General features: G+C 44.0%; 1 protein-coding gene across 2 annotated transcripts in view; it reads left to right on the plus strand.

The window, feature by feature from the left end:
* The first annotated feature begins 1,268 nt into the window (after positions 1-1,268).
* The window catches only part of SPTBN1 (spectrin beta, non-erythrocytic 1), a 217,350-nt gene continuing 206,995 nt past the window's right edge, over positions 1,269-11,623 (plus strand). Inside the window, exon 1 of one of the 2 annotated variants that reach the window (XM_017859016.1) lies at positions 1,269-1,334. The gene's annotated coding sequence lies outside the window, so the exon portion shown is untranslated. The remainder of the gene's footprint in view (positions 1,335-11,623) is intronic. The other variant, XM_017859014.1, reaches the window with a different exon arrangement.

Here is an 11,623-nt window from a genome sequence, read left to right on the forward strand (position 1 = left end):
CACCCGGCCCCGGCCAGCCTGGTCGCCGCTGGGAGGATGAGGTCCGGGCTGGGCCCGGGAAAAGCCTCGGCTGGAGAGGACGTGGACGCGCCCGAGGCTCGGCTCCCTGGCCGAGCGAGCGCCGGGTGGGCGGCTGCGGGGCTCGGGGCAGGAGGAGAGGGCGGGCGAAGCCGAGGGAGCGGTCGGGAAGGGCAAGGAGAAGAGGAGAGAGGAGTGCAGAGGCGGAGGGGCGCTGCGGAGGGAGTCCGCGAGTGCGGGTGTGTGGCGCGCGCCCGGCCGCGCGCTCTTCCCCCCCGCCCCTCGCCCCTCCCTGCGAGCGCCTCCTCTCCTCCTTCCCCCGCGCTTTCCCGCGCTCCCGCCCAGCGCCGGCATTCCAGTGCAGCATGTTGCCGCTGCAGCCTGGGTTCCTCCGAGTCCCGTCCCTCGGCCGGGCCTCTCCTCCCGGGAGCTAGCGCGCAGGCGAACTGCGCAGCAGCGCCCACTGGTCCCGTCCTGTGAGGCCCCGGCCCCAGCCCGGACAGACCGCGGAGTCGCCTCCCGGCCCACCCGCCCGGCCGCCGAGGAGCGGGAGGAGGACCGGACCCGCGCCCGCCACCCATCCCCGGCGAGGTATGTAGGGGCCGACGAGGTAGGAGATTGCCAACTCACTGGGGCTGCCTCCCGGGCGGCTCCGCGCGGCGGACTGGCGGGAGGAGGGGCGCGGCCAGGGCCGGAGGACTGGGCTGGCCCGGAGCCGCGTGGGGGGCAGGGAGGCTGCAGAGCCCGGGCGGGGGCGGCGCGGGAGCCCGGGTTCCGCGGGTGCTCATTGGTACCGGGTGAGCGTGACGAGGGGCGGCAGCTCTGCGTGAGGCAGCAGCAAGATACGCCGTGCGCACCGCTGCGCCGGCCGGCCCCAGCCCCGGCGATCCCTCCTCACTGCCTCCGCCGTCGCCTCCCCTGCAGCCGGCCGCGGCGGCCCCTGGCGCGGAGGTGGGTGTGGGCGGACAGCAGGGAGGGGTCTATTTCAGGTGCTCCTCCCTGTGGGCCCCGCGGGTGGGAGCGGGGCGGCGGTGACAGGCCGGGTCTGCGCGTAGCGGTTGCAGGGATGCGGGGCCAGGCGTGGTCCCGGCTGGCCGCGCTCAGCTGGCCGGAGGCGAGCGGCCTGCGCCCCCACCCGCCCCGTCCCTGCCTCGTACCCTTCTGGGCCTCCCGCCCTTTCTGTCGTCCCCACTCTCCCAGGGCTGGGCGTGAGCCGCCTCCGGGCGCCGAGCCGCCGCTGCGCCCGCCCTTCAGCTCCTGCCACCCTCTCTTCAACAGGTTTGTCTCAGCGCGGGGACCCTCCGGGCCTGCCTTGGGTAGGTGGGTTGGAAGCCCCTCTCGTCATCACCCCCGACACCACGCCCACGGCCCTCTTTTAGGGGGCGCCTTCTCTTTGTTTTGTGATAGGAAAGGTGCCAACTGCTGCCATCAGATGGGGAGGGGTGGGGATCAGAACCAAACCTCTGTCCATTATTTTTCCGCCCGAAAGCCAGGCCAGATAGTGAGGACGGGGTGCATGTGGGGGTGCTTCGGCGGAGGAGAAAATTGAATTCGGTGGGGTTTATTTGGGCGGGGATGTGCTTTTTTGGCAAGATGGATGGCTCACGGTGCCCTCGCCGTGATGCAGCACAATGCAGCAGCATCGCAGCTTCCTAGGTTCTCGCTGGCGGGGCTTGGCACGGCCGCTCGGCGCCTGCGGCCCCCGCCCGGCCCCACCCAGGCCCGGGGCTGCCCTTGGCCGAGGCCTGAAGCTGCTGCTACCTTGTCCTGCAGCTTCTGCTGGATGTGGCGTCAGGAGGACCAGGTCACCTAGGTGTGAGCAGGAGTATTCTCTTTTGGGATCATCCCTCCTGCACCTCTCCTTGGGCTGCGCTCGTTCGGAGGGGCGCCCTGCAGCACCAATGCAGGCAGAGGGGAACCGGCCTGCGGATGCGGATCGGAATCGGATCTGCGACCAGGGGACCTGAGCCATAGGGAGGGGCTGCAGGAAGGACGGGGCCCAGTGGTGTGCGGAGGCAATGGTGCAGTCAGTGTGGGGAGTCACAGCGTTTTTCTGTGGATCATCCATAATCTGTAACCACAACCCATCTATGCATTAATTTCTTTCTACATGAAAAGTTGGTGTTTATTAATTGGGCCTTCGCAACTGTGACATTACAGTACCTCGTCTGTCTTTGGTTAATACCAAGCATGGATTTTTTCTTTTTTATAGGAAACCATTTTTTAAATGAAATGGTTAATGTGTTTTAGTTTTTATGTCACTAAGACATTTATAAGTATGTTAAAATTCAGTAGGTTGTTTTAAAAGGAATGTATATGTCTTTTAATGGATAGTAAATGATTCCTTTAGCCTGTATTTGTTTTTTTTTCATCGTTTGCTTTTTCTAAGTCAAGTACAATTGCATTATTTGGATGCTTTATTAAGGGTTATTAGGTGTATGAGTGTCATGTTGGAGGGTAAGTTGGTATTCAGATTTCTGTTGATTCAGATAGACGAGTTTAGTGTCCAGGAGTAAACTAATGGGATTATGACAGTAACAGGCTGCATTTATGTTTGTTTATATGTATTTTTTGTATACATGTTTTTCACAGCTGTGACTGGGGAGAGGGTGGAGAAGGGCAGACCACCAAGGCCTCTTGACTGGTATCTAGTTAGGAGGAGATGGTTCCCAGTGTTCTCATGTTTAGTCTCGGCCAGGACACAGGGAATTTCCCTTCTAAATGCCATTTCTATAATTCATTTATTCCGTGTGGGATGGCAAATGGGATATATTTCAAATGTCAACCCAGGCTTTTCTAAAATGTGTAGGTGAAAAAGGAAATTTCAGTATGCTAGTTGGAAGGGAAGGTCAGTGTTTGCAAGCCAAGGGCGTGCCTGCTTGTGTTTTTAAAAATTTCTAGTGAATCCAAGTTAGTGGCTTTTGATTTCATGTGGCTCTGCAGAATAGAACTGCATGTACATTGTGTGGTGTATGTACATTATTTTGAGTTTCTCTAATAGAAACTCAAAATACGAAACTCCCGTTAAAATATGGGACTTTTTGTGCTGGTTGTATAAAATCGTGTTGCGTACAGATTTTTATGAATGTTGTTCCCATGGATCATCCAGACGTTTTGGATTTACTTTGTTGTAAGAAATATCCTGTGTTGATGTCACAGGAGGTTTAGCTGTTCTGACTTACACACCAGGTGCAGAATTCTGTTGGGTTAAGCTCTGTGTAACTCTGTCATTGCTGGAGTGACCAAAACCTTCATCTGAGAGGAGAAGTATTAGGCAGTGAAGGAATTGCTGTCACTAGGTCATCTCCCACAGTTGAGGTTTTCTGTGAAGAGCTTCTCTTGGGCAAGACTAGTAACAACTATCTGTGATGTAGAGCAAATGAGAAGACCTCACTCTGCTTGTGACACATCCTGAGCAGAGGCTTGGCATTGGCAGAGTTTCCTGGAAGGGTTTGTAGAGTGGTTGCTTTGTCTTGATGTATGAATGTATGACTTTACATGTGGAAGTACTATTTTGAAGTGGAAGGATTTTACTACTACTCAACATAGACATGATTAGTGGAAATCATTCAGTGTGGATTTTGTCGAAATAATTTTAAGCTTTTCTTTTTAATAGCATATTCTTATAGGACATTTTAAAGCCTGTTTTTTTTTTTTTTTTTTTACGTGCAATGGCGTGATGCTCCTTTAATTGTGTTGCACCATAACTAGTATCTTCATCTTAACTGGGCTTTATTTAATGTTCTGTGGATCTCCCTATGGTAGCCCTAGTTTCCTTCACTACGTTTTTGGGAATGCAAACCCCATAAGGAAGGGGCTAGCTAACTACCCCTGTTAGAAAAGTGAGCTTTGTAGGTCTGTGGAAGTGAGTAAAGCATCTCATGGATTTTTCCTGTAAGTTTTCAGTCTTTGCTTTTCTCAGGGCATCTTTTATTTGCAAAAGACCTAGTTTAGTACTCTGATTTTCTGGTAGCACTTGTTATTGTATTTAAATTTTTATTGTGTAGAAATAACATCATCAATTTTTTTTTCTACTCAGTGGTTAAAGGAAATTATACCAGTTAGATATACCTGTGTTTCTATTTATTAAACATCTCTGGAGAAGCCATTTTCATAATGTCCTTTGCTATCATAGTGAGATTCACGGACCTCCAACGTTAGAATCGCCTGGGAGCTTGTTACAAATGCAGATTCTTAGGCCCCACTCTGAACTCAGCCAATCGGAATCAGCATTTTAACAAGACCTTTAAGTGAGTTGTATACACATTAAATGAAGAAACTCTATTCCTTCAGCAAAGGACCTCAATATCAGAAGTTTCCTTCTTGCATTTTCCTTTCTTTTGCTAAAGTATCAGCACATTTTTTTCTTGATGGTGGTGACAAAAGTGAGGCACTCACTGTAAAATATTTGTTTAATACAAAATTATTTTATAAAGCTGTTCTTTAATTCTTGGTGGAAGAGTCCTATATACCATGGTTTATTTATATTAATCAGTGTTTTAGGTTCTTTTGTTAAACACCTCTAAAGTTGAAAAACAGTTTTTTTCTCCTCTGGAAGAAGAAGGCGTTGGTTTTTGAGACATCAGAGCTGGACCCCAGGAAGCTAACCCCTGAGCAAAGGGTCCCCTCTGCTCCCTCTGCTCTGCTCTGGCATCTTGGTGTCTGTCATCTGATATAGTCAATGTCCTGCCCTCTCGTCCAATCTTTTCTTAGAGTTGTTTTTTGAATCAAGTAATTGGTAGGTACAAAATAACGTTCCTAAAATATATGTTAAAGAATCGTAAACCAGCTGGGCGCAGTGGCTCATGCCTGTAATCCCAGCACTTTGGGATGCCGAGGGGGGCAGATCAGTTAAGGTCAGGAGTTCAACACCAGCCTGGCCAACATAGTGAAACCCCATCTTTACTAAAAATACAAAAATTATCTGGGCATGGTGGCAGGCACCTGTAATTCCCAGCTACTCGGGAGGCTGAGGCAAGAGAATCACTTGAACTGGGGAGGCGGAGGTTGCAGTGAGCTAAGATCATGTCACTGCATTCCAACCTGGGTGACAGAGCGAGACTCTGTCTCGAAAAAATAAAAAGAATCATAAACCAATAGACACTCGGGCAGCCACCAGCTAGTTCAAGAAGAGCCTTATACATCCAGAACCCACCTCCATCATCCCATCTGAAACAACCCCATCCTGAATTTTATGCTTATCATTCCCTTCTCTATGGTTTGTCCTTTTTAAAAAATCTTGATTGTGTATGATTTTGAACTTTATATCAATGAAATTATACTTTATGTATTTTTCTGATTCACCTATTTAGATTAACATTCTATTCCCAAGGTTTATCCATTTCATGGCTGTATTTCATTCAGTTTCACCTGCTGTATAGTATTCTACCATGATTTATTTATTCATTCTACTCTAGATGGAGATTTGGACTGATTCCAGTTGTTTTGCTATTGTACAAGGGTTGCTGTGAGTGGTTTTTGTATATGGCTCTTGGTACATAAGTGGAGGCACACACTCCCACTTGCTGTCTCTAGGGAATGCAATTTTCTGGATCACAGGGCGTGTGCATCATCAGCCTTAACAGAGAGTGCCAAACTGTTTTTTACGAAGTGGTTATGTCGATTGTGTTCCCACTGGCCGTAAGTGTTGCAGTTGTTCCACAGCCTTGCCAGTGCTTCACATACCAGGCTTGAAAATCTTGTCCGGTGAAATGTTATCTCATTGTGATTGTTATTTGCAATTTCTCTGGTTATTGAGGTTGAATGTCTGTTTACATTGTTAACCATTTGGGTTCTTCCTTTTGCGAAGTACCTGCTCAGTCTTTTACCCATTTATTGATTTGTAGTTCTATATGTAGGTTACCTACTAATCCTTTGTGGATCATATGTCTTGCGACAATTACTTCTCAGCTTGTGCTTTTTTTTAAACTCGAATTTGTGATTTCTTTTGATGATCAGTTATTTGTAATTTAGCAGAGTCATAATCAGTATTTTGTCCTTTAAAGTTTGTGAGGATAATTTTGTTATTGCAGAAAAGTTTTTGTTTGGAAAGAGCATTCGTTTTGGAATCAAACAGGTTCTGGGCCCAAATCCTAATGGTGTTGTATACTAGCCTTATGGCTACTGCTAGGTACTGGCCTTGAGCTAGTTAGTTACTCAAGACCACAGTTTGCTCATTGGAAAAACTGAAATAATATTAGTTTGTCTTACAGTTATGAGGCAGCAGTGTACACTTCCAGGCACATAGTACGTGTTTGGTTGGTAAGAGTTCATTCCTTTCTCTTGGGACTGCCTAAGCACTATGACCCACTGATCCCTTTTGGTATACTTTGCAAAAACTACCTAAACATTTTTATGTCTGGAGAACTATTAAATGGCTTATTCTAACTTTTATTTTTTAAAAGGCTGCATTACCAATGGCATTTATATATTGATTAATACAACCTGAAGAGACCACTTACTAGAAACCCTTATCAGTTTAGATTCCGCTTCCTGAAAGTAATATATTTGTACACAGTTCTTTTGACCATTAAGCATTTATAGTATTAATGATCTCCCTTTGCTCCTACTCTTGAGATTACTTTGTAATATTGTTTTTTATTTAATGAATAATTATTGGATACATTATCTTTCCAGGACTTGAAGTTGTTATGGTTTTTGGACTGGCTTAAAGTTGAATAAGAATTAGTTCCTGAATCAAAGGACTGTATACTTTAGTATACAGAATATGTTTTATGTACCATACACAGAAGGTAAAATACCTTTTACAGGCTGGATGTGTGACTTTGGCAAACCTTTAACCCTCCGGTCTCAGATCTAATTTTACAAAATGAAAGACTTAGATGAAATCATAATGGGGTTAAAACATGGCACATGGCATCACTCGCTTCTGTGCCTGGCAGCCATCGAAAATCAGTAATGGTACTCTTTTTCCGCTGAGCTGAGATAGAGTCTCAGTCATATTCTCGACATGGTGTTCTAGGCAATAATTACCAATCGATTAAATCTGGCATTCAGTTTTTAAGCTCCTGTACACTTCTAAATTCTGTGATTATAATATACTTGAGAAACTCATCACCTTGGCAGTGTTCAGAATACAATGAGACAGGAAGAAACTAGAAGCAAAGAGACGGGAGAGAGGTGACTGTGGGAGTCCGGAAGTAAAGGGAGCAAGTTACAGTGGTGGCTAAGGGAACAAGAAGGAAAGGAGAGATGGGAGAATGGTTGTGAAGGCCCAATCCTATGCCAAGCTATTTGTAGGGTGAATGGATGGGAGGATGGATGGGAGGTGGACCTAGTGAGTGAGGAGCTAAGCTAAGGTGATAAAGATTTCAAATTTGAATAATGACAACGAGCATGTTTGGTGATGATGACGGAAATAGGCAAGTCAAGGGCATGAGTGGATATTTGGGAGGAATATCCGTTTTGCTTTAGTATCAGTGTTTGAGTTTGAAGTTCCAGCACAACCCTCAGTGGAGGTGGAGAGAGGTCATGGCTAGAGAGGCTGATGGGAAGCTTTGGATGGAGGGGCCCTGGGCCCCAAGCTTCAGGCTCTTTAGTTACACAACCCACCCACTTCGCCTACACACTAGGTGACCTTGGGCAAACTGCCTAGATTTCTTTGTGTCCCTCAACATCTTCATCTGTAAAATAGTCGTAATGAGGGTACCTACCACATAGAAGTATTAAAGCCAAATGAGGTAATTCAGCACTCATCACAATAAATTTTAATGATTATAAAATGTCGAATTTTTGCTTAGTTTGACTTAATTTTATGCTTTCTTTCAAATAAGCAGTTTGATTTGTTTAGAAAAGATACATTCTAGCAAATAATCGTTTAGGTAAATAATACTAAGTTCAGTCTATATTAAACATGTTCCTATACATCATGTCAAAATAATAGGAAAGGAAAATCTGATTAATATATATGTATTTTTTAAACAAACAAGAAAATGCTAAAGCCCTAGTAGCTAAGGAAAGGATATGAGCAGATAGTTTATAAAAGAAGAAATCAAGGAGGCTGATAACTGTAAGTTCCAACTCACCAGTGTATGAAATACAGACCAAAATAATTAATTTTTCCACTTAATGGATAGGTAATATACTCTGGGCTGCTGTGAGATGGAAGCTCTGCATCACCTGTTGAGAGCATATTTTGATTAATACAAAGTTAGGGGAAACAGTTGGGTTATATATACGTAACAGAAGCCTTAAATACTTACACCTCTGGAACTGAAATCTCACATGTTGCTTGGTAACCTAAAAAAGCAATTAAAAATAAGGACAAGTTTTTAAACAAGGATTTTCTTGGCAACATTAATAGTGAAAAGGGGAAATTTTTTTAGTGGAGCATAATCAGATAAATTATGGCACAGCTGTAGGTTGGAATTCAATATAGTGCTTAAAATAATCGTTTGGAAGAATATTACCGAGATGGGATGATGCCGATAATACAGGGGTTACTGGAAATATTTGGATGCAAAACTGTATAGTGTAGTATAATCCTAGTTTTATTGTATTAAGTAAAAGACTGGAAGGAAATACATTAAAATGTTAATGGTTTGCTTTGGATGGTAGGTTGATGAGTGATTTCCTCTCTTGTGTGAAAGGAAATTCCCATGACTTAATGTTTCTCTTTTTGAGTTTTGAAATATTTCACAGTAGAGAAGAATACAGTAAATAATATAATAGATGACCATAAGGACCATCTTTGTTTGTTTTGTTTTGTTGTGTTGTGTTGTGTTTTGTTTTGAGACAGAGTCTTACTCTGTTGCCCAGGCTGGAGTGCAGTGACACGAACACAGCTCCCTGCATCCTCGACCTCCCGGGTTCAAGCGATCCTCCCGCCTCAGCCTCCCAAGTAGTTGCAGGCATGTACCACCACACAGGGCTAATTTTTAAAATTTTGTTTTTTTTGTAGAGATGGGGTTTCACCCTGTTGCCCAGGCTGGTCTTGAACTCCTGAGCTCAACTGATCTGCCTGCCTTGGCCTCCCAAAGTGTTGGAATTACAAACGTGAGCCACTGCGCCCAGCCTTAGGCACTATTTTTTAATAATTAAAAAAGCAATCAACACTTTAAAATTCTATTTTTTTTTTTTTTTTTTAGACGGAGTCTCGCTCTGTCGCCCAAGCTGGAGTGCAGTGGCCGGATCTCAGCTCACTGCAAGCTCCGCCTCCTGGGTTCACGCCATTCTCCTGCCTCAGCCTCCCGAGTAGCTGGGACTACAGGCGCCCGCCACCTCGCCCGGCTAGTTTTTTGTATTTTTTAGTAGAGACGGGGGTTTCACCGGGTTAGCCAGGATGGTCTCGATCTCCTGACCTCGTGATCCGCCCGTCTCGGCCTCCCAAAGTGCTGGGATTACAGGCTTGAGCCACCGCGCCCGGCCTAAAAATTCTAATTTTTAAAAAGGAAAGAAAACGTGAATCTGTCCAATTGTAGATCATTATTAAGAAATAGTTTTAAGGCTGAGGCGGGAGGATCACAAGGTCAGGAGATCGAGACCATCCTGGCTAACACGGTGAAACCCTGTCTCTACTAAAAATACAAAAAAATTAGCCTGGTGCGGTGGCAGGCGCCTGTGGTCCCAGCTACTCAGGAAGCTGAGGCAGGAGAATGGCATGGGCCTGGGAGGCGGAGCTTGCAGTGAGCTGAGATCCGGCCACTGCACTCCAGCCTGGGTGACAGAGTGAGACTCCGCCTCAAAAAAAAAAAAAAAAAAAAAAAAAAGAAATAGTTTTAAATCCAGTGATTGTTATATCTGTCCGTCTTTGCAGTTTTCTAAGAGCAATGATATAATGTGTAAGTTAGCATCTTAAGGGTATAGGTGTGAGATAAATTAGTGTATTCAAATGTATTAATTCTCTACACTAACCTAGGCAGCTTAAAAAGTGCAGAGGACTGGAGTTCTTTGGTATTTCCAATCTCCACACTTGAGTGCAGAGCAGTGGAATTCCATGACGTGCTTGTTCTCACTTGTGGAAACCTAAACACTGCTACTGGTGCTAGTTTGTAACCACTAGACCATCATGTTTCATTGGAATTGGTCAGAAATGAAGATAAAATTCCAAGTGAACATTTTAAAGTAAAAATCACTTCAGATTTAGATTTACTTTCAGTGAATGGTGTCTCAGCATCTGGGAATACTGTAGGCTGAGATTGAGAGGAACTAATTTTAATATTCTTCCTTTTTTGTATGAAAAGAAATTATACAACGTTATGTTTTTGTATATGTATATGTATGATGCATACATATCGTGTTTATCATATATATCTCTCTCTCACACACGGGAGAGAGATGTGTATGTTTGATTGAGTAATCTCTACCACGAAGGGAGGCACAAGGCTATTGTAAAACATTTTAAATGGGGAATTTTATAGAGACAGTATTTTGAAAATGAATCCCATGAATGAGTCAAGTTGTCCTTAGCCAGTGGAGGAAGTGTTTGGGAGGGAATAGTACTTTCTGTTTTGTGGTCCAAAGTCTCTAACTGTATTGGTACTTTGTAAAATGTAATTTACAAAAATTAATGAATTTCCATGAATTTTGTAATTTTTCTGCCATCAGCTTTAACTGAGTGGTTGGTTGAGTAAGCTTTCAAGATTAATTGTGCTTTGACATAGGAAAATAAGATGTTATAAAGATTGCTTTAAAACTGACCCTTGTTTATAGGCATACTTCTATTCTTAAGAAACTCTCAACTGTGAGAGTAAACATCTGAGTGATTTTTGGAACCATTTAAATATCTCTGCTCTAGAATCGAGAGTGCCCTGTTAGTTCTGATCTTTAATATACAAATTTGAAGCCACTAATTAGGCCGTAAAATATGTATTAGAACATAACTATAGATTTTTACCCAATAGATCAACTAGTATGAAATTTAGAATGATATATAAGTACAACAGAATTTATTCCTTTGAGGTATATATATTCAATGTGTAATTTGTGTAATTAAGTATGTTTATTCTTAGAAAGTTCATGAGCCTATTAACAGTGGTTATCTTGGGTAATGGAATTGCAGAATATTTAATCTCTGTATATTTCTTCTCTCAATATTTTCTAAGTTTTGGGAAATAATTAATAAAGTCTTGCTCTTTATCAAAAATATCCTAACACTTCAGACCAAACCTCATTTTAGCTGGATACGAATTAATCAAATGATTAATCAGCTAAATATACTTTCTGCTGTTCAATTTTTTTCTACCAAACTTACAAAAAAAGCAGTATTAATAATGAAGATATAAAGAACACTGCAATTTTTAAAAGATCTTTTCATTCCTTGTTTAAATGTTCATTTTTGTTACAACCTTGGCAGTTCATTACTTCTGCATAGTGTGGGAAAAGCTGTAGGAACTGGGCCGCGAGAGCGCCTGACCGAAACATTGTCCAGGAGGAATTAGCCACTAATGGCCACTGCCTTTGGCTCTGGATACAGTTTCATTTCCCAACAGTACTCTTGGGTGGCTATTTCAGGGATACATTTTGTTCTAGTGTGTTTGCCTCAAGGCCAGATATAAACGTTGAAGGGCTGTACATTTTTCTGGAATGTTCTTAACCAGTTGTAAAGTCTTGGGCTGGGATAGGGATAGGGCATTTGTTTGCGGGG

This window comes from Rhinopithecus bieti, unplaced genomic scaffold, assembly GCF_001698545.2.
Source record: "Rhinopithecus bieti isolate Rb0 unplaced genomic scaffold, ASM169854v2 scaffold_47995, whole genome shotgun sequence".
Lineage (NCBI taxonomy): Eukaryota > Metazoa > Chordata > Mammalia > Primates > Cercopithecidae > Rhinopithecus > Rhinopithecus bieti.